The following is a 23,692-nucleotide window of genomic DNA, read 5'->3' on the forward strand; positions in this document are numbered from 1 at the left end:
AGATAATTAATTTTCCTTTCATTTGGTACCATTTTCAATGCAATAGCACCAATTTATATGTAGCTACAGTAAAAGACAACATATTTCGAATTTTGTAGCATTGAAGAAAACATCATCAAGGAAGCTAAATTACTCTTTCGGTCGGCATATCCAATGTTCAAAATCAAAGTTATTTATATAGTTAGTTAGTTTAGACCTTTGAAACTGGGAATAATATTAGTTTGCATATGTTTAATGAAAAGTCTAATTTGAAGAGGTCCGTAAGTACATTTTATAATCGTTAATCATTCATATGGAAGTTAGTTACAACTTCTATCAATGAAAGCGTAGTAATTTTATATTAATAAATTTGTGCCATAGTCCATAGGGTAGCAATTCTCTATGGGTAGGGGAGACCAAGGACAATTAAAGCATGCAATAGCATTAAAATGTTGTGATTTAATATAAAAACAATTTTGAACAAAAAATCAAGAAACAGAGAAAATCCCAATTTATTTATTTATTTCATATAACCATACAGGCCAATTTTTCATAGACATATTTGGATATACTATAGGCTTATTTTTTTAATTTATGATACAAGATAAGATACCCTAGAAATTTTGTTATAGTTTGAAATCTTTATTCGATTTGAGAGACTTATATTGTCACCAATATGGCCCTTTTCAAATAAAATCCATCAGTTCCTCATTATTTTATTGTGACGATCAATCTTTGCTACTTGAATAATGAAATTTGCTGCACAACCAAAGGACTCATAAGAATAATTTGTTGATAGAAATTGACGACGTTTTGTCGACAAAATACAAATGTAACTAGAATGGATATTGGATTGAGCACCAAACATGCACCTAAAATCAAATTAGTTGTGTGTCTCAATTTTGTTCAGAAGTTATGGTCCAGTATTTTTTTCCCCGTATTGTGTTACATACACCTCTCAAAATTTATTGGCCGCTTACTGTGACCATATATAGTGTTTGTAATAAGTTTGAACAAAATTGATCCATAACTTTATTTTGAGAAAAAATATTCTATCTGGTTTTTTTGTTGACAGGCCCAGGGGTGTCCGCAAGGGGTGGGCTTAAGGGCGTGTAGCCCTCCCCACATTAAGGAATTTTTGCTTTTTGGATAGAAAAATTTAATATTTGAATTTTTGTTTCAAAAAATTTGAAGTTTGAATTTTTGTTTCAAAATGTTTAAAATTTGATTTGTTTTTTTTATAAAATTCAATTTTTTAGGAATCGTTGTGGATTTTTGAACTTTTTAGGAATCGTTGTGGATTTTTGAACTTTTTAGGAATCGTTGTGGATTTTTGATATTTTTTAAATAAAAATTTAATATTTCTATTTCTATTTTTTTTCAAAAAATTTTTTTTTTTTTGAATAATATATATTTTTTCAAATTTGTTTCTAAACAATTTCGATTTTGTGGATTTTCAAAAAATCCATCCCCCCCACCCCCAAAAAAAAAAAATATATATATACATTCCTGCGGACGCCCCCGGGCCTCATTTCTCAATCTGCTATATAGGTAGTATATTGATAGTTAATATATATGAACATATTTGAAGGTTTAGTTTTTTATTCCTCAAAAAAACATGATTTAGTCTAATTGTCTTAATTTCTACATTAAAATCGATTTTTAAGTGTCCCCTTCTACAAGTAAAGTTGCAACATTTGTTGAATCATTTATTTATATCCGAGTCAAACCAGCTCCAGCTAAATGAACTAAAAACAAAAAGTGTTGTAACTATCCCGGGTCTCGCCCTACTTTAAAGTCTTTATCAACTCTTTACACACTATGAAATTGTGACTCATTTCATAAGAGTCGTATGTTATTGGCACGTGTTCAATATTGTCATGTTGAGTGTTAAACGTGACATAAAATATATATTTGTACTATTTATAATCAATTATTTTTTTAATTCGTTCATAGTTTGACAATTTTTTCAGTAGTGCTATAAAGGAAATCGACATAAGAAGTCCAATAAAAAATGATTCGATTTGTAACAAGGGCTCTGGTCGTTGATTCCATTTGTTCCTATATCTTTTTAATCGCATGTCTTGCCTGCTACATGCACTCTTACCTAAGATTCAACAAAAAAGATCCAAATTGGACTTATAAATTAGAATTTGGTTTATTTGTTCTGTTAAGTGTGTCAGACATCCTACAATTTTATTCTCTTCATCATTACTCCATGGGTTTACGACTATTCAAAGTTAATCGTTTCCTGGTCTGGTATGTTTTTCAAATGCGAGAGGTTTATATTATTGCCCTTGGAGTGCACAGGGTTCTGCAAATGGATTCCGTTTCAACTCCCAAGATAAGAAATGTGATGTTCATCATTTTTGTATCACACTTTAATGCCGTTTTGATATTATTGACAAGTATAGATTTTTCAGATGTCATGTTGGAATTTATACAATCTACGCTTGAGCTTATTTTGAGTATGAGCATACTCATTATACTGTTCCTCAAGCTGAGGAAATCACTTGATCGCTCCATCATGGATAGAGCCATCCTTCTCTATCTAATATTCAACCTTTTAACTATTTTCCTCAAAATTGGGTTTGTCATTTTCTATAGTGAGAGTACACCAACTATTATAGAATCTTTTATTAAATTGATTTTACCGATTATCTATATATTCACAGTACAATTTGGTGACTACACAAGCAAATTCATATTCCCTTCATTCATACCGGAATCCTCTCGAAACCAAGACTATGCCTTGAATACCGTGAGCTGAGGCAAAAGCTAAATCTTTAAAACCAAGTAGGTAGAAGAGCCTTGAGCACCAAGAGATACCTGATTGTTGTAATATATTTTCCCCAAGCAAGATTTTGTTTTTTATGATACCCCCGATGATATTTCGGTTTTCCCTTATGCCGTATATAACTTTTCTTTTCTTCAGAGAGTTAAACATGTTAATTCAGTTAAAAACTTTAAACCATGTAGCGAAAAAAGGCCCCACATGATCAATTGCTGAAAAATGTAACACACATAAACTTTTTTCTTCGCCGCAGGTATTGTTTAGTTATTATTTGGGGATATAATTAGGAGTTATGATGTTATCTAATATATTTTTCTTTTTAGAAGATACTCATTCGAAGTCTGGAAGACGAACTTTGCTTAACTAGAGAAGATTTTTGTAATATGGAGTTTTGTGAACATAATAATTTGTTTATTCTAGTTCAAAGATTATGATGTTTATTCTGTGTTATTTTTTCATATATAATTAATGTAAAAATATATATTTTATATTATACTATGAAGTCCTAGTAAAGTCTCGAGTCCTAGTTCCCAACTTTGAAAATAATTGACCATTGAATTTTAAATCATGCATTTGTTATTATAATAACAATCAATAGATTATAAATGTATATTGAAAACTCCGGCCTCTTCTTTTTGGTGGGAAATTTAAAAAAGGAAAAATCAAAGAATAAAATAATTTCCTCTTTCCCCACAGCAATTTTAGAGTATGAGTAAGCAAGCTTTCATCAATCACTCTCTTTGTTACATACCAGCCTACGTAAGTTGTAAGAAAAATGACAGATTGACCTTATATGAAAAGAGGCAATCTTGCAAATTAGTACTTAAAACGTTGTATTATTGTATCTCCTCGGTTGCGTTTCGCTGCTTGGTTTAAAGCTATAATTCAGTTGAAAGAATGAATTTAGGGAGGCTATACATTGAGATAAATTACATAAGTAGAGTGCTTACGCTATTCAAAAGAAAGATAATTTTCTTGAAGCCGAAAAGAGGGATAAAAACAATGGAAATTGTAGTTATTTATACATAAATCCATAGCAATAAAAAACAAGAGGGATGATGTGAAGAAGGAACTGATCCCATCGTAGTTGAACAAAACATTCAAATTGTAGTAGTAATGCATATGTATGTTAACAACATGAAGTATTTTTATGTTCGATCCTCACTGTATTTTACATTTGGTTATATATTCTATGTTGGAACTCTTTAGTTTATATAATTAAAAGTATATGAGGATTCTATACAGAATTTGAGAGTAATTGATGTATAAATAACGATATTTTCTAATGTTTTAGTAAACTAACTTTCGGATTGAATAATTTAATTTTTTGTGAATTTTGGATTTTTAAATTTAAAATCTAATTTTTGATTTTTTTTAAACCTCCAAAAACCAAACCTTCCCAAAATATTATCCTGCGGACCATCTTAATCATTCGACTTTTTGGAGGGACATTTAGACATTGATGACTTTTGCATGAAAATATTTGTCGGTATAATGTTATTATAGGTAAGGCTTTGAGCTTTTTTATGATGATATTCGTTTACAATTTCAGACCCATGAAGTAGCAGTTTTTTAATCATAGCTAATTTTTACTTTGTTTAACATAGTAATTTTAACTTTGTCCACACGAAATAAAACTGTTAAAAACCGGGTCTCCTACTCATCGAATAAAAAAAAATGTTAATATAACTTAAAAAGTAGACTTTAATTAATTATTTTAGCCCATTAATCGATTTTCATAAAAATAATTCCACCTTAATTTTATATTGACATTATTTATTTTCATTACTCATTACAGAAACTGTATTGATTGATTTTTGAGTTGGGTTGCCATCATAGGAGACATCAATGAATAATATCTCAAATAGACCAATAATATTTGGAACTTTGCCAAGCGATTAACAAATGAATGAATGGAAACAGATGTTGGTTCCTTAAGGGTTCTTTATAGATAAAATACGTTCAGCTTTGTGAATATCACGATAAAGTTGTTGTATGAGTTACTTCTTATCTCAGAATTAACTATCAGTAAAAACCTACATTTAAATAGCTTCTGAAGATTATTTTTTACTTCATATATGCATACAGTCAGACCAATGGGTCATAAACATATTTGAGTCAAATATAGGCTTTGTATTCCAATTTGTGGGATGAATTAATGTTATCGAATCATTGTAACTTAAGTTTTAACTTTATTTGACTTCTATTTAGTGGGGAAAATCGTGTGTATTTTGGACTTGTTTAAGAAAAAGAAACCTAAAATCAAAATGGTAGTCCAGGCAGTTTGAAGAATGTTTTTAGAGGAGAGCAGCTTAGCTGTCATCAGGTTTAATTAGATCAGCTACAATCAGCTGTGGCAAGGAAGAGGGGTTGAATGAATTAAACAAGAACATTGGTAATTAACACTCCGATGTTGATCTTCAATTCTACACTGAGTCCAACAAAGACTTACAATTTTAAATCTGCAACAAATCCTGAAGGTTACTCTTCGTCTTTAATGAGCACACACGAATGTTGAATTAGGTTTTGAATATAATTGAATGTAGTAGAAAATGAAGTTCACTATTCAGGAATTAAATAATAATGAAAACGGATAAGGAAAATAAAATTCTTTCTTCAGATTACCAATTCCAAAAAATGGGCCAACAGAAAATACACACGATTTACTTTACTACTTATATTGTGCCCAATATGTTTATTATCAAATAAAATATTTTCATTTATCAATTTTTGATATTAATTGTAGCTAATTGAAGTGAAATTTCCAGTCCCTCCAAATGGTTCAAAATAATAATTTGTTGATCGAAATTAACGATAATTTGTCAAAGAATACAAATATAATCAACTATGAATTTTGAGAAGAAGTATTCTAGCTAGCTTTTGGGTTGACGGGCAACATTTGTGGTTTAGTTGTATTTCTAGTTTTTTTATCAATGAATGATTAATTAATAAACCGACCCTAATTTAATGTATATTTGTGAAGAACAAAATTAAAAAGAGTACAAATAGGTTGCGTGAAAGCAAATTAAATTTTCCGAACATATTTTTTCCCATATTAACTCATGTTTCAGTCATTAGAATTTTAAGCATTTTTTTAGACTGAAATATCTCTCTAATAACTTGTTTGATTTCTAATTATGCTACATCTTCTGTATATTCCATATTTATCATATACATCATGCATTCAATTTTTTAGGAATGATATTTAATTAATTATTTTTTGATTTGTTAACAAGTTTTTGGAATTTATTATCGATGTTTCAAAGAATGTTTTCTATGTGTTCTTATTGTTTATCTACCTCAACGATGAATATAAAAAGGAAGATGTCTTATTTAGTACAGTATATATCTTGTGTGAAAATCATTTATTAGTCTAGAAGTAATCTTTTCCCTTGTCCAGTAGTTACCAAATTCGGATTCGCGACCCCTATGGGGATCGCAGGATACAAAGGAGGAGTTGCAAGAGGATTTACAATATAAAATTTTTTTATTTATGTAGACATCACTTTGAGTAGCATCAAAACTTAAATAATGGTAAAATCTACATATTTTTTAGCAGTCCAACTACTATTTTTGATTATGAATACACAGGTAGAAAATATTATGGTAAAAAGTATTTCGTTTCTTAACCTATGCATATAGTTGACTTAATCTCCAAGGACTAAAAAACTTTTATATTGCTTAAATATATTTTTACCTTTGGGTGGCTAAAAAACTCAGGGAAGTTCAGTCTGGTGTCCCAAAACTTAAAGTAGCATGACTAAATTACGAAAAAGGGAATTTTTATAGAAACAAGAAGTACAACTCAAAACAAACTTGAGATATGTTTGAATACTTTATTTAGCTGTAATTCTTATTCGTTATGTCCTCCTTCACAAGTAGCAATAAAAGTCTGTACACGCTCATGAACAAATTGGCAGGTCTTGACGATGAACGTCGTGTACATGGCGTACCACGCTTGGTGGTAGCTAAGAGCAAGTCCATATTAGGATGAGAGGTGAGTCATACATTCTTCTATAAGACACCCCAAACTACAATTGAGGTCAAAGGCTGGAAGAGGGGCACATTGAGTGAGTCCAAAAGTCAGCAATATTGTTGTTGCAGAACTTTGGGATCTTCTGGACAGTATGGGGCTATAATGAACTTCTGGAATTCAATGGTATGTGCAGATTTGTGTGCATTTATACCAACACAGGGTAGATTCCAGAATTTTTGGTTGTTTTGACGTATTTTTACACTTAAAGATATAGGACAAAAACAAAGATTTGTTTATTTTTGTCTCAGCTGTCGTTTTGGTTGCGTAATGAACCCTTTTAGTGAAGGGGTGTACAATCGTAATTAAATGTTTTTACAAGTTTTGAGTCCGCACTCTGTACACGCGTCAGTTACGGAGGATTAATTATACATTTGTTAATGAAAAAATTGTTTTTAATTAATAAATGGGTATTATAAATAAATTATCCCAGGGATAAGATTTAAATATGTAGCTTGTCAACATAAAATCATGATTTTTCTCAAAGTGTAGTGTGGATTACATTCATTTTCCTGTACGAATTATCGTCAATTTCTATCAACAAATTATTTTAGGTAACCATTTGGGTGTGTCGTGAACTAGACTTAAAGTAGCTAAAAATGAAAATTGATCCATACTATATCAAAGCCAATATAAGTTTCTTAAATCAAAAATAAGTTTAAATATTATGGCTAAAACTTTTGGGTATATTAACTCATGCCACAAATTTTCTCTAATTCTTGAATTTTGAACAAAATAGATTTTATGTTGACTCACCTCATCCTTATTTAGAAAACATATACCTATATATAATTGATACCCCATTTCATATGTAGTTGTTGATTAAAATGACTGATGAATCAAGCTTGTAAATTGCGATTAAAGTGCCCAAACTTGATTGTCACAATAGAAGAATGAGGAATTGAAGATTTTATTTGAAATAAGCCATTTCGGGGATATCATTATTCTCTTAAAATAAAAAAAAGATTCTAATCTATAGTTCACATTCGTGAGTACTTTATATCATCCCAGAAATTAAGAACCAATCCTATAATTGACTCAAATGTATCGATATAATATTGACGTACCATGTGTGTCCTCGTAGACGATTTATATTTTGATTAAAACAATAAAAATACCTATAATTATGTTATTATTACTCTATATATTATAATAGTGACGATGAAGTATATTTCTTGTAAGATTATTTTCACACCAACTTAATCTTATTCAAGATAAACTTTTTTCTTTTTTATAAGAGGAGATTTAATTCCTATGTATGTAATATCAGAATTTATAATTACTTTTTCCTACAAACTTCATGATGATATTGTTAGATAATGTTTGCTATTGTTATGATCATAATTTGAAATAAGTTTGAGGGAGTTTTTAGTACTAGTTAAAGGTTGTTTACTTTTAAGAACAACAAACAAGTCGATAAAGACCTTGATTAAACTTGAAATTTTAGATTAAAATCCTCATTTTCATGTCATTTATGGAGATGGTGTCTGAATTCGATTAAAGTTAAACAAAGGCCTATCACCAATCTATCATATATATATAACATCACTTAATAAGTCCCCGATATGACACATATATGGCTACAATGTTGATAGATTCACGTAGTTTCCAATTAGTCCTAACTTTCAAACAGGACGTGTCAAAATTTCATTGTATTCCAACCGTTAGTTTAGAGATTACAGTCGTTTTAGTGACCCCAGTTTTTTAATTTTCAGGAAATAAACTTCTTTTGTTGATGAAACAATGTTTTTTGATAGAAGGAAAATACTGATGAAGCTAAATACTGACTCTAAACTCAATATGGTCCAGAAAAATCAAATATTATCGATTGGTATGCTGAATTTAAACGTGGTCGTACAATCACCAATGATTCTAATGCTCTGTTAGTACAAAACCAGCAGTTATTTTGGAAAACATATAAATTGTCCACAAAATAGTTTTAAAAGACTGTAAAATAAAGTAGTGTGAGATAGCCGATACCTTAAAGATATCAGATGCAATGTACAATTTTGCAAGAAATTGTTGACTTCGAACTGGATGCTGTGTTTGATTATACCATCATGCGAAAATGTTCAAAACACTGAGTCAGGTCTTGAGGACACAGTAGACAGGTCTACTAAAAACTACTAATGTTTGGAGTTCTGAAAGCGAAATAAAAAGGATTTCTTGCGTCATCATGTAACAATGGATAAAACATAGATCCACCAATATCCACTCGAATCAAGAAAAGTATCAATTGAGTGGACCACAGCCAGAAAAAGTTGTCTAAAGCGACCAAAAACTTAAAAGTCTGCTCGCAACATTATAGCAATCATATATTGTGCATAGAATTTTGTTCATAGACTATTCTAAGAAAAACAAAACTATAATAGTGTAAATTATATTACATTATTCGATTGAGAGCAGAATAAAGAAAAAACAGCCCCACATGCAATTTATTTTTTTCACACATAGGAGGCAATGTCTTGTATCAAAAATTCATAAAAACAATTCGATGAATTATTCATGAAATTTGTTTTTCTTGCTACCGTACTCTCCAGATTGGACCTCAACAACCATTGACTTTTTGGGGACATAAAAAAAAATAATGCTCGATTAAAGAAGAGATTACCGAAACTGAGATTAATTAGGATCACAAATACCATTTGTTTTACAAAAGGGACGAATATATGTTGGAGGAACTTTGGAATGACTGCATTACTCTTGAAGGAGACTATGTTGATGAATAAAACGGAATTTTTATAAAGAAATGATTTTTAGTTAGGCCAGTAACTTATTGAGTGATACATTATGGCACTCCCAATTATAGGAGTGATGAACAAAAAATCCTTAATTTGGGGTGGGCTAAACGCCCTTCAACCCACCTGTGTATGCCCTTGTTAAATATTTTCTTCGTTTTTATATTCTTCAATTCTAGCTAGGAGAGAAGTAAATTAAAATATCTAGGACTATAGCACTAAAGGACCGATGTATCGGTCTTTAGCACTGTTGAATGGTAAAAAGAACACATTTAACATTATCAGTTATACGTTCAATGCTTAGTTGATAGTAAAATTGTTTGTATGTATATCTTAACGCAAGATACTAAAAGTATTGTTTCAAAAGAAGTACTCTCGTAACTGTGTTTGCAATTTAAAATAACTTTTAAAAAATAATTATAATTATATTGTAGTCATTTCTTTCATCTCACAGCTGCTAGGATCTAATCTAATAAAACATCATGCGAGCTAAGATGTTCTCCTCTGGAACATTCTGCAAATTGTCAGTCTTTTTATTTTTACATACAAAAGTTTCTATAAATTACAACCCTAAACTAATTATTAAGTAACTCTTGCTACAAAACAATTTTAGAATCATAGTGAAAAAAAACCAATAAAAGAGATTAAAAAGTGTTATATCTTATAAATGAAAGTTTTTTATTGTAGTCATCCTCCAAGACAAAAATATTAACCAAAATATGAGTGAAACTGAGAGCTATAAATCAACATATTTTTGGTAAAGTTTTTATTAGACATCTTCAATTTTATGCTGCCAAAAACAAATTTAATATTTCTTCATTTTCTTTAGTGGCACAAAGAGTCAACTCCTCTGGGGTTTTTAGCTAAATAATATATGCATGAAAAATTTTGAGGAAATAAACGATTTTATAAGAAATTTTCACAATATGTTCTATTTAATTGTTTAGCAACAGTTAAAATCAGACAAAACAAGAAAGAGTTCTGGACGAGTTGAAAACGACTAAATAAGTAGTTGACTATTAACGCTTTAGATCAAGGGGGTGAACTTTTTTTGCAGAGGGAACTATGAACGCCTCATATTTTTAAATGTGATTCCATGAGAGCCAAACAATATGTTTAACACTAAGTACAAGTAAATCTGTGCATTTCATTTAGGCCAACACTTTTAAAGAACAATAAGTCTCTGAATTCTAATTCTTATTAATATAATGTATAACATATATGCTGCATTCAATTTTTATTGACACACTTGAAAACAATATAACTATGACCTTTTTTTTTTTAGAAAATAGATCCATAAAAAAAATTAACCTATATTTTTGTGTGATATTTTTATATTAAAGAGTTGTCTGCAAGCCAGATGCAGTCATCTAAAGAGTCACATCTGACTTGGGGCTCTGAGCCTTGCTTTAGATAAACAAAGTTTAAAGATATAATAAATATAATCAAACGAAAGTCCCAAGATCTGTGGATATACCCCTCAGGAGCAGTACCTCTGTCTACAAGTTTTTAAGCAGTCTGCCTTTTACAAAGTATGCTTATATATAATATAAGCCCCTTCATTTATTGGGTTTGAAAACTGTGAAAAGCAAATTATTTTGAAATATGTATTGAATTGGATGAAAATGATGTATTCAAATATATGTATTCGAGTTTTTATGTACCTTCTTATCTACCTATTTTATTCTTTTTGAGCTCAATACACTCCTATTCTTTAAGATACACACGTATTTGATGGCAAAATAACAATATAATTATGTTGTGTCAACATACAAACAATCTTGAACAAAAATGATGAAGAGAAAAAAATAGAAATATATTTTTTTACTACACATATACAAGTAAATACATACAACTCAATATTTCATTGACATATTTGAGGCAAATATAGGCTTAATATTCAAATTTCTGGGACAAGTTCACAAGAGTTTAAGCAATACTTTATAACCTTAATATGTATTAAAGTGTTATATTGGCCACGATATGGTCTTTCAAATAACATATGTCGATTTGATATTCTGTTATTGTGACGATCAATTTTGCATAATTTAAGTGTAATTTACAGAACATCCAAAGGGTTAGTCAGAACAATTTGTTGATAACAATGTTGATGATAGTTCGTATAGGAACAACAATACCATCTACACCCGATTTTGACATAAATCAACATAGCTTTCTTTTATATTGATATCTCCTTTTCTTGTTTTTGTTCAAATAGAGTTAGTCAATTAATTTATTTTTATTCTGATGATCAAATTTGACAACTTTAAGTGTAAATTCTAATGAATATTTAGATAAGTTTTTGCTAATGCCAAAAAAAAAAATCCCAATGTTTTATTTTTTTGAAAAAAGATTCAAAAATCCATAGCCATTCAAAAAAAATTTAATTTCTTAAAAAAAATTATTTATGAAATATAAAATTGTTTGAAAGTAATTTTAAAAATCAAATTTGAATTATTAAATTTTATATAAATAATTAAATATTAAATTTTTTCTAAAAAATTTTCAAAATCCTGATTTGTTCACAAAAAATTAAATTTTTATGAAAAAAAATTCACAAATCTAAATTTGCACTCAATATATAATTTTTTTGGAAATAAATTTCTAAAATTAAATTTTAAATATAAAATTTTGTCGCATAAAAATTTCAAAAACTCATAGTTACTTAGAAAAAATAATTTTTTTTAGAAAGAAATATATATTATCCATTGCTATTCTCAAAATATTAAAAATTTCACAAATCCTGTTCAGAAAAATATAAATTTTTTAGAAAATAATTCTAAAAGGGAGTTTTGAATACAAAATTTTTTGGAAATTATTTATAACATACATGAATCCCAGCATAAATCCTTATAATAGAAACTGCATTAAAAAAAACTTTAATTGTTTGTATTTAGCATACACATTTTCAATATAAATTTTTCTCCTTTGGAATTTAAAAAATTCAAAACTATTGACAGACAATTAAAATATATAGAAATTGTTTTGGAAAATTTGGATAAATTTCGAATATTAAATTTCTGGAGAAAAAGAAATTCAAATATTTAATTTTCTAGTAATATTGTTTTTTTTGTGTGGGACGGTACAGCCCCTCTAGCCCTCCCCTCGCAGGCACCCCTGGTATGTACTCCCATTCAATTTTGAGAAAAAATATTCTAACTTGCTTTTGTTTTGATGAACCACATATTTAATATACATAGATCTCTTTGTCTGTTCCTATATGTATACTATATTTGTTTTAATGCAATTTCTATCATAAGGATTTATGCTCGGATTCATGTATGTTACAAGCAGTAAGTAATGTATATTTTTAGAGCCAATAAAAAGAAAATAAAAAAATGTTTCGAAAGATATGCAACAAATAAAACTGATAACGGTTTCCCCTTTTTTGCATTTGATATCCTAATATCATATAAGAAATTTGTTGATGATTATCAAGACGAATATAATCAATTAAGTAGTAAAAAATATGACTTCTTACGCCTGAAAGATTTTATTTGGTTGGCAATGCTTTTTATTTTCGATAGCTGTTATCATTATTCCTTTATTCTTAGGAGGGAACATCAAAGTATAAAGTGCGGGTGCTCATGAATGACAAATAGTTATAATGATTAATGTTGTGTCAGTTCTTATTTAGGACTGAAGACCTCAGTCTCGTTCAGTTCAGTCTCAGTCCGATCGAGTTCAGTCTTGGTCCGATCTAGTTCAATTTCTGTCCGATCCAGTTCAGTCTCTATCGGGTATCCAGTTCAGTCCTAAAAATGATACAGTTTGGTCCTTAATGTCGTCATTCAACTTTTTTTTTTTAAATCAGTTCTAGTAGCTGTAGTCTGAAGAACCAGTCCCAAGGACTGTTAGGATCCGTTTTAATACTGGACTGGGCTGAGTAAATTAGGACAAACAATGGGGCTAAGTACAAATACTTCATTTTATATTATAGTAGAAGACTTACAACAAAGAGTTATTTAGGACTGTAGACTACAATCTCGTCCAGTTCAGTCTTGGTCCGGTCCAGTCCTAAAAAATATAAATTGTGTTCCGCAATGACTTCACTACTTTTTTTCTTAATCAGTTCAAGTACTGACAGACTGAAGGAACGACAGTCTTAAGAACCGGTCCCAAGGACGTATTGGACCTATTCTAAGACTGAACTGGACCGAATAAATCAGGGCTGACACAACACTAACAATGATTATGTGTACGGGATAAATAATACATGATGGTAATCATTTTGATCATTTTAAAAAAACTGAAAATCAACATGGTAACACTGTAAATTGGGATAATGTTTGAGAGGAGAGCAGTTAATGTTAGTGTTTTTTTAATAATAATTAATTATAAATGATTGAATATCAATAATTAAATCTATGTCTACACTGATTTAAAGTCTTGACAATCGATTATTACATGTAAAAAGTACTTATACATGTTTGTTTGAAATGACTAATATTTTATGATTACAGATGCTTGCTTACTACTTTAACTAAGGATGTGAAAATTGTCTAAATCGTCGTCAGTGTCAAACAAAAGCAAACTATAATGAACACTTGTCTGAGTACAAACTACTGCCTATAGTCATTTTTTTCTAAATGAAATATCATTCTCTATATTAAAGTCAAAAATTCGCAATGTTGAATTAAATGAAATTGAATTATATTGCATTTATATTTTAATATACCTTATGGATGTATTGTATGCTACAAAGAGATGATTTTGGTTCTGTATCTCTGTTTTTTTTAAATTTTTTGTTTGTATTTGACCTTTAAGCTTGTCCTTGTTTTCTTTTTCTATATGGTACATCTTTATTGGGCCTACATAATGAAACCAATTTGAGCTCCTTACCGCAATATGTTTCAAAGTTACTGTCGTTGTATTTTTAATGTTTTGTGCTACCTTCACCTTTGACATCTCAAAATTTAATAGCCTCTTACTGTGGCCATATATGATTTTCGTTTCAAGTTAGATCAAAATCGATCTGTAACTTTTGCCGTAATCCTAGTGACAAAAAAACATAGGCAAAAACATTACATGACATCCTTTCTAGAGATAAATATATGTTGGCAACATTGAAAGACGACAAATCTTCTGACAGATATCATTATAAAAACTGTAGTAATTCTTTTCCACTAATACTTTTGAATTTTCAAATTAGGGAGAAAAATAAGTCAACAGTTGTATTGAACGTTTATTGGACTCTCTATTCACAACGTCCCACATATATTTAGTAGCCCATAGGGATTAGATTTGCGGCGCTAGGAGGCCAACTTTCCTTTGCCTAAAACATGAAGGTCTTAAACATGTTGGCCTGCCCGGAATAAATCCTGTTTCAATTTCCCGATTCTGACAAACCGTACCGATTTAAAATTCTTGCATGATGCCAGATTTGTTAACATCAATTTAAGCTCTCCAGCATATATATCATGTATAAAGTTATTTACGTCCTTGAGCGTGTACCCGGCACAGAGACACGCAATAATGGGCACACGGCGGTCATATTTAGAGGAGATATCAAGGATTTTGTATTATTTCTTATACAGTTTTGTGGGTTAAATCTAATGATTATATTTTCATAGACATATATTCTGGAGCTGCAAAGATATTGATGTCCAAACTTGTTCCGGATTTAAAATTTCAACTCTGTATAGTTTCAGAATAACGGGGATAAATCATTTTGGGACCCCACTCTCTATTAAATATATGGTAGGATATTTTTCTTTTCTTTTTTTTAGCCAACTACATCTGTATTCGTTTAATTAACGTTGAAAAAAGATATCTTGCTCATTAACAATTAATAAACTCATTGCTACAAAGAGAAGAAAAAAAAACAATAACTTTTATTATAAGTTAACTATAGAAGCTATGAACAAAAAAACCCATTTATTTGTATATAAAAATTTCTTTTTTCTTCATCTATAACTTTATTTTTAACTTTTAAATAATACGTATATAAATACCATAGTATATCTATATTTTGATATGGAAAAAAAAAACTTTTAAATGTAAAGAAAAAAAAATGTTAAAAATAAAAGGAATTAGACTTTCTACAATTTTGTTTTTATTCTAATATTGATTTTTAATGATTCTTCAATTCCTATTAATAGTTATGTCAAATACATCTTTTATATTTGAAGAAATGCAAAATATTATTAGTGTAGACCAGTGAGAATTGATCAGACCCTTTGTCTCTGTTGCAGCTGTTGCACGAAATCCGCGTTTTCTGGAGAAATAGTATAAATTGAACCACTTATTTTGACGAAAACGAATGATTAGAAACAAAGGATTTTTGTATATATAATTATTGTTCAGAATATTATAGTGGGCATCACTTATTAACGAACGAACAAAAACTGGACGAAAGGAACTGGAAATAAACAATAAATAAAAAGAAGGAATGTCAAGGCAAGGGGCTCAGATGAGGTTACTGGCTGAGCAGCAGCAACACTCCCGGCCTTGAGAAATCATTTTCTCAAAACTTCTGATTTAATTTCTCAAAAAGAGGAATATTTTGAATAGACCGAGACAATATCATTTAACATCATTTCATGTACGCGATCCCTCCATTTATCTCAGGTTTGTAGCTATTGCAGATATTCCCGGGACCATTGTTTCCAAAAATGGTCACAAAGACAACTCATTTTTAGGCCAACCCTTTTACCATGGAATTCAGGAAGGGTTCCTAGAAGTCGAGTTAGACATAGATGAGATGGAGTGATGGGTTCCCAATCTCTGGACTAGGAACTCAAAAAAGTAAGTGGTCGTTGATTTATCAATTGTAATGTACATTATATTAGTATATATAGGGGAGACTGAGTAATTTGAGCAGTAGGGTAAGGTGAAATAGGTCATTTTGATGATTATATTTGCATTGAGGATTCAATATTATATTTGCATTGAGGATTCAATATTATATTTGCAATTGTCATATATTAAAAATTATTATAGTAATTATAAATTTTATGTCCTACATTTATTTCTACGAGAGACAAAGGACTTACTTACAGATTACAGAAAGTTACGAAGATAAAACACATCAATTGATAGTAGGGGGGCCGGAGACAATTGCAATAATGTTTGCCTCATTGACTCGGAACTTTTTTAACTTAGACATGTTCCAAATTTAACAAAAAGTACCGATATATATACGTCGAATAGGTGTGGCAAAAATAAATCAGTTAATAATCTTGTGTATCTCGCGTCGTATAAGTGATTCTCACCTAACTCCTCCGTAACTAAGAGCTATTGAAGGTGAAGCAATTAATAACAAACTTTGCATCATAGAGGGCTCAATATGAAATCTGCGCCCTTTTTGGGTGACCCTGGAACCAAATGTCATTGTCATATCACTTTTTTTTCTTCAATGTTAACCGAAATAAACATGGTAATCCTGACAATTATAAAAATGTTTTGAAGGAGAGCACCTTAGCGGTCATGACGTTATATTAGATTAACTGCGAGCAGTGATAAGAGGAAGAAAATAATCTGAAACTTCATTCTATATTTCTCAAGGAATTACTTTGATATCAATCCTCAATCTATTCTGTGTTCAAATAAGTGGAATGATCTTACGGTCTTTACTCACTTTCTTTACATATCTTTTTTAGTTGTATCCTTACAAGGAGTTATCCATTTATGATATTATCATATACTTTTTATTTCTTTGTCCTCCCTCTTTTTGTTTTTGTTGGTCATTGAACCGATCCTTAAGAGCGCCCGTTATGGGGATCGGTCCCATTAAATTACAAAATCAACCATTTTAATTGAGTAATCACTAATTTAAATATTAAAAGTATTTAACTTTAGAATGTGCCAAAGAATAGGCCTTATCAATGAATAAATTTCATAAATCCTCTGTTACTTGGTAATCCACCTCTAAGGGCTGGAATATCCTTTTAATATCTTGTATGTATCCTATTTGGTTCCATCTTTAATATCAATTCTAATTTTTTATATATAGAGTTGTATAAAATATGAACTACATAGAACTACTTTTATTTATTCAGTCGAGTCTTAGAACTGCTCCTATGGGTCCTCCAGAATTTTCAATGAAAATTCAATGGTTTATTAGGCCAAATAAGATATCTAGATTTACTTATTAAGATCATTCAACTTATCTTGCAAAAAAGTTTCTTTATTAATTAATTATAACATATATCATTTAACAAAAAAACACCTATGATGACGTCACAAAGGATCAATTTACTTCCGTTCAGGACCGACTAGTGGGATTGGACTGAACGGGACTCCGGTCCTTGGTCTTAAATAACGACAGATACAATACTATTGGTCAAACTGACAGTTTGAACTATAGCTGGGAGAAAAGAAGCTTAGCCGTTATGACGTTTCAGTTCACTAGCTCCATGCAGCCCTGAGAGGAAGTAAATAAACACAAATCTTACTGATCATCTTGCAATAATATAAACAGGAAATACTCCGATATCGCTTTTAAATTACAATCTGAGTAAAACAAACAACTCTGCCACAAATCCTTAATCATACTCTTTGTCTTTCACACACAAGTAATCACTTTATGCTTATATATTCTCTCTTTAAGAAGAAAATAATAATGATTGCATTTTGGAAAGTATAAAAATATTTCCATTATCATATATATTACTTACATCTTTGCTTATAATGTAATATATTGTAAGAAAAATATCAATAATTTTTTTAATCAACTTTTCTTTGAGATATTGAATGAAAATTGATTTTAAGAGATAATGATAATGCAGTCATTTTTTCGTTGTTTTTCCTGTAACTGATATCATTTGAAGGATTGATTTCTATGGATAGGGTCGAAAATCCTAGGCAATTGTCGTGTGTGAAAAGCTGTTATTGTTATACTTTCATTCTTGAGCAGAGAACATACAAAGTGTATGCAAAGGTGTGTGTGCACATGAGTAAGGAAGAGTAACACGGATAATTGATTGGGAATTGATGTGTGTAAATCCTATTTGAACACAGAATAGATTGAGGATTGATATCAAAGTAATTCCTTGAGAAATATAGAATAAAGTTTCAGATTATTTTCTTCCTCTTATCACTGCTCGCAGTTAATCTAATATAACGTCATGACCGCTAAGGTGCTCTCCTTCAAAACATTTTTATAATTGTCAGGATTACCATGTTTATTTCGGTTAACATTGAAGAAAAAAAAAAGTGATATGACAATGACATTTGGTTCCAGGGTCACCCAAAAAGGGCGCAGATTTCATATTGAGCCCTGGATGATGCAAAGTTTGTTATTAATTGCTTCTCCTTGTCAGAACATCTCCGCTTTCAATAGCTCTTAGGTGAGAAGCACTTATACGACGCGAGATACACAGGGAAAAATAACAGATTTATTTTTGCCACACCTATTCGACATATATATATCGGTACGTTTTGTTAAATTTGGAACATGTCTAAGTTAAAAAAGTTCCGAGTCAATGAGGCAAACATTATTGCAATTGTCTCCGGCCCCCCTACTATCAATTGATGTGTTTTATCTTCGTAACTTTCTGTAATCTGTAAGTAAGTCGTTTGTCTCTCGTAGAAATAAATGTAGGACATAAAATTTGTAATTACTACAATAATTTTTAATATATGACAATTGCAAATATAATCATCAAAATGACCTATTTTTCACAAACGAAAGATTTATTGGGACAAAACTATAACTAGAGTGGGGACTCAAAACATGCACTAGCATGACATAATTACAAATTAATATGAAATTAAGAAAAAAGAACTGGATACCAATTTTTTGTATGTTTATATATATTTAGTTATTTTTTTTATTCATTATGCCCTCCTTCACAAGTAATAACAGTCTCAACAAGCCGGTCAACAGATTGGAGGCTCTTGACGTTATCTATTGCATTATGGAAGCTTGAAGCGAATCCAAATTTGAATGGCAGGTGTGGCATACATTATTCTTTAAGATGTCCAAAACTCCAAAGAGTTGAAGTCAGGGATATTGTTGCTGCAAAAGTCGTGGTTCTTCTTGGTTTTATGGGGCTGTAATGCACTTATTGATGTTATACGTAGTCCGGATGGAGATACCAATGGTCTCTGTTGCCTTCTCAGTATTGACACCAGCCTGGAGGAATTCACAAATGCGTTGCCTTTATTTTGTTATAGAGACGTGGGATGAAAACAAAACTATTTATTTTTTTAAATTATTGGATATTTGATTTCAATCCATAAAGTTCAATAAAAACCCTCCAGTAACCTAAATATGATTTAAAAATATTAGGCTGTAGGCATTTAGAAAGTACATAAATACTTTTTAAAATTTCTCTATTTCTTGATTTTTGTAACGACTGTTTTTCAACTTATACCCATGTAGATTTCAAATGATGTCTCTTTCAAAGTCTCAAATGATTCTGTCTATATACAATGTGATCCAAACACGATTTATTTGTCAGAGATCAATGATGAATCAGTCTATTGGGTTAAATGAACTTTAGCGTCATTTAATTTATACTTTCCGTTCTTTGTTGAGTACCTGAATGGAAAATATCAATAAACGGTGTTCATTTAGCCATTCATTGCGTCGCCCTTTTTATATTCTTCTCCATACTTACTAATATTTTGCCGATTTTTTCCCTCTAATATCAGCTGGTAGAGCAATAAAAACAAAGCATCCTTATGGAGCAAACTTTTTCATCAGACAAATGAGATGGAGAGCAAAATAAATCATGTTAAAGGACTTCTTGAAGCGGGAATGAGTCCTCCGCTCCAATGGTATCATTACTAGGAGGAAAATGCTAAAGTCGACAAGAAGAACATTAAAAAGAAGCCTAGAAGCCATAAGGCTTACGTGAGAAGACCTACAATACTATCAGGGATAGGATCGAGGCCACTGTGACAACTTTGGTTTTTAAGTATTTATATAAAGTAAAACAATTATATAATGTCTCATTATCTGACTACTTCTACTTTTTGAGAATCTTGATAAAGTTCAGGAACAGGGACACAGTTTGGACAACTTTTACTCCATGATCAAAGCTACGCTAAGTGACAAAATGACGACCGAATGATTAAATCTGTAGATATTTAACTATTAGCTACGAAAATACTTTTTTGGTGGCCAGGGGTTGTCAATGATATCATGAATAACTCTATCATTAACGACAAAACCTTCATGAATTCAAAAAGCGAATTATGGAAAGTGAGGAAATAAATATATAGTTCAGAATAAACAAATGATTAAGTGACGTCAAAGTTTTGTCCTAACTTTTCCTCATATTTATACAAAATAAATCCCGTTGTCGACGTTTTGTTTAAAATAATAAATGAATGAACAGAAAAAGTATACACGGGGAAAAAATAACGACTGAGGTTCAGAACAGAAACTTTTCAGATAATAACGCATAAACGAAATAGGTAAGTGTTAACGGGTACAAAGCAGGGTTATACTTAATTAGTTATTACTTATCTATCAATGCTGCCCAACTCTAAAGGGAAGAGAGGACCCTGATATTATTTAGTTCACCCAGTGTCAGTGCCAGGATTTTTCTACGAACGGTTTTTTAATATTTATTTTTCAAATTTTCCAACTGCCATTACTTTTTATTCAACTTTAGTGAAAGGTGTTTTTTTTGTTCATTTGAGGTAATGGATTTGCAACTAGTATTCCGGTTTTAATCATTACATATTTCAAAAATATATTGATATATAAATAATTTAGCTTCCAATATAACTATTTTAGCTTGATATCAAGTAACATCTGTTTTTATTTATTTTTTAGAACAACTAAAACATATCGGCATATTAGTTTTTATTTCGAATTATTTTATTAATTCTTTAAGTAACTCTAGAATTTAGTAAGACTTGTCGATAGACATGTGAAGTTCTCCCATCAATTTGGCCATTATAATTAAAATAATTAGAAAAGTCTTCCTCCATAATGAATATACATGCACTAAGATTAACTCGCTAATCCTTTTCATTTACCTAATTCCCTTTTTTTAATTCGTATTCAATATACGTTCCCCTTTTTTCTCGTTAGAACTTTTTTTTTTATACATTTTCAATTTTTTGGTGCATCTTAGAATCGAGAACCCATGCCTTAAAAAACTTATGGGTGCAGTGAATCAATCTTGTTTTATGAAAAAAACTTCAGAGCCCAGGAATTTGGTCTAATCCGAATGGAAATAACATTAGTTTTAGTAATTTTTATAAGAATAATTATAATTTAGTCTGGTCCTCTGGGTGGGAATATGCCTAATAATTAGCAACTTTGGCTGATTACTATCAAACTACCTATAATTGGACGTGATAGAGTCTATAATAACTGATTCTAGGACTTTCGGATGAAGTTACAAGTGCTTTAATTTATGTACCCTTAAAAATTGAGTGTAAAAATCAAAATCAAAAGTCCATACAGTATATATTGTATCAGCAATCTTCGATAGGCTATAAATAAAATTAAAAGCAATACACAAAAGGATTATTTTTATGCAAAGGCAGGGATATTTAGTAATTTATAAATAATAATTTGTCACTGTCTGTCAACAACACTTGACTCATTAATAAATATGTAAAATACTTAACGAAAACGAAAGTAAGCCTGAATGATTTTTCTAAAAATCAAGTGTGGATTGCATTTCTATTCTTTAATTAATTATTCTTAATTTTTTTTCGCAAATCTGTTTTATTAATCCTTTGGAAGCCCCGCCCCAAATATACTTTTTTTCTATTTAATTAAAAAAAAGTTTAATTGCAAAAAAATGCTCAAAAAATAAATAAAAGATGCAGAATTATATATATTAAAAATATTTAAAGGCGAATCATCAACTCAATTTTATTATGTAATCCACATTAAATATTTTAAAACTTACTTCAATTTATCTTAATAAAGACATATTTTCTTGAGAATAAGAAAACTATTAGGTCACTTTTGTTTTTGAGAATAAGTCGCAGTTTCTGGGAAACTAGAGGGTTGAACAGGACTCTTCATATTAAACCATCCATTAAAACCTCTTGCAATTCAGAAGAGGAAAGAGATAAATCGAGGAATTTCATTTTCGAATCCAATTTACGGAGCTCCCGTTTTTTATCTCAAAAACTTTGAGATCCTTACTACTCCCGGCTTTAGGCTTTAATGAGGGTATGAGATGGAATTTTTTAGTTGAATCAACAAGAACTGCCCTTTCTACATTTTCCAAATATTTAAATTTGTCGAGCCTTCCTTGAATTTGAACGTCAAACATTTCCCAAAAGCCTTAAAAATCAAAAATTGTCCTCTCTTTGGACTTTAAGTAACAAAATTCAACGTCACAATTAAAGATTAAAAAAATGTCTTATATGAAAGGCCATATCAGGGCTAAAATAAGTATCTTAGATCAAATAAAAGTTTTAAAATATAGTTTAAATTCTTGGGTATATTAATCCGTCCTACAAATATGAATATATAGCCTATAATTGACCAAAATATGTTCATGAATTGTTAAGGCGGATGTTTATATGAAGTAAAAAAAATTATTAAGACTTTCTCCTTTGCTTGAGTTGCGTTCAAAATTGTTTCTATGGTCACATATCATATATGTCTAACTAAACGTTCTCGGGTAATTTCCTTAATGATATACAAGTACTTTAAAATTTAATAAAGAAAAGATAAATTGTAAAGTAGTCCTATAAGATCAAAAATTAATCTAAATAAATTAAATATGTATTGCAAGGTTTTTTTATAAGTGCTTCGTTGTGCATTGTTTTTATCAATGCACCAAGTACATGCTTTAAACTGTAGCGTATATCGTTTAACACTTTATCTCAAGTAAATATTCTATATCATCTATTCAACTTTTCATTTAATGAATTACATCGAACAAGATAATTTCATAGTGTATATTTATTTTTCTAAGAGAGACTGCATATCAAGCCTACAGCCATTGAGATCATCAAGAGAATCAAATTGAAATTAAAAAGGATTTAATATTGAAACTAAATAAGCTATTAAGCCATTAAAGTTGTATATCATAAAACTTTTTATGCTGATACACAAAGTTTTGTTAACTATTGTTAGTAGGAAAAATTCAAATCACGTCATACTACATTCCATATTTAGAAACACACATGACGTCATCTACAACGTATCTATAAATAAGGCCAAGCAAATTTTAAATGTGAGCGATGTAGACCAAACTTCATTTAAAAACATAATTA

The 23,692-nt window shown here is 30.0% G+C and overlaps 1 protein-coding gene and 1 long non-coding RNA gene across 2 annotated transcripts in view; one reads left to right on the forward strand and one right to left on the reverse strand.

Moving 5' to 3' along the window:
• Positions 1-23,692, reverse strand: part of LOC121121295 (acetylcholine receptor subunit alpha-like 1) — a 62,423-nt gene that overhangs the window by 29,389 nt on the left and 9,342 nt on the right. The gene's annotated exons all lie outside the window — the stretch shown is intronic.
• Positions 1,497-6,119, forward strand: LOC139905929 (uncharacterized). Its single transcript, XR_011781081.1, has 2 exons — positions 1,497-4,279; positions 4,572-6,119. It is a non-coding gene; the product is annotated as an uncharacterized lncRNA (long non-coding RNA).

The sequence above is a fragment of the Lepeophtheirus salmonis genome, chromosome 7, assembly GCF_016086655.4.
Source record: "Lepeophtheirus salmonis chromosome 7, UVic_Lsal_1.4, whole genome shotgun sequence".
Taxonomy (NCBI): Eukaryota; Metazoa; Arthropoda; class Copepoda; order Siphonostomatoida; family Caligidae; genus Lepeophtheirus; species Lepeophtheirus salmonis.